Here is a 571-nt window from a genome sequence, read left to right as displayed (position 1 = left end):
GTTCTTCCTCTGTCTCCAATGGGCAGCCTCCCACCCCGGCCAGCCCCACATCCTTCCTTCCCCCCTGATGACCCGGGGAGACAGCCCTCCCCCCGCCTGCTGCTGCAACCAGCTCTAGATTCACATTGCCAGCGACCTGCCCCCCTCCACGGCGACGGCTGGGCAGCTTTCAGTCGGGGGTCCTTCGGGGGTATCACCCTCTGCTCTCCCTTTGACCTTTCAGAGACCCAAGCTGGAGCCCCTCTTGCCAGTCTCCCGGGTGCCTTTGGGCCAGCTCTCTCGTGGGCGCCCCTGCTCCCACACTGCACCTCAACGCGCCCTGGTCCTCCCGGGAGGGCTGCCACGCCCACCCCCAGCACACCCACCCTCTGCTCACTCCCAGGGCTTCTGCTCGCAGGCAGACACCCGGGGGGCACGGGGTCTACACCTCGCTGCTTCTCACCCTGCGTCTTCGGAACCCGAGGTCTTTGCTCAAGCCATGCAGTATCTGCAAGCTCCATGCCACTGCTCCCCACTCCTCCCAGGTCTCAGCTCTCACAGAACCGTGTGTCCCGTCCGTCCCCCGCCCCCG

Source organism: Physeter macrocephalus, unplaced genomic scaffold, assembly GCF_002837175.3.
Source record: "Physeter macrocephalus isolate SW-GA unplaced genomic scaffold, ASM283717v5 random_253, whole genome shotgun sequence".
In the NCBI taxonomy this organism is placed as follows: Eukaryota; Metazoa; Chordata; class Mammalia; order Artiodactyla; family Physeteridae; genus Physeter; species Physeter macrocephalus.
Note: the sequence above shows the minus strand (reverse complement) of the source record.